Consider the following 284-nt stretch of genomic DNA (forward strand, 5'->3'; position numbering starts at 1 on the left):
ATATATATATGTGTGTGTGTGTGTGTGTGTATGTCTATATATATATATATGTGTGTGTGTGTGTGTGTGTGTGTATATAATATCAGTTGATTATATATTTTATATTCTATAAACTGTATTTCACTAAATAAAAACATCCTGTTAATTACAGTTGTTCAATGAATTATAAATATATCTTGCTGTTTAGCCCTGGATCAGTTCTGATCCACATACCTATGATCAAAGCTGTCCTGCATCTTATTCATCTATTTAATGTGTCTTACTTTGTTGCTGTTGTTGTTTAG

Source organism: Octopus bimaculoides, chromosome 30 (genome assembly GCF_001194135.2).
Source record: "Octopus bimaculoides isolate UCB-OBI-ISO-001 chromosome 30, ASM119413v2, whole genome shotgun sequence".
Lineage (NCBI taxonomy): Eukaryota > Metazoa > Mollusca > Cephalopoda > Octopoda > Octopodidae > Octopus > Octopus bimaculoides.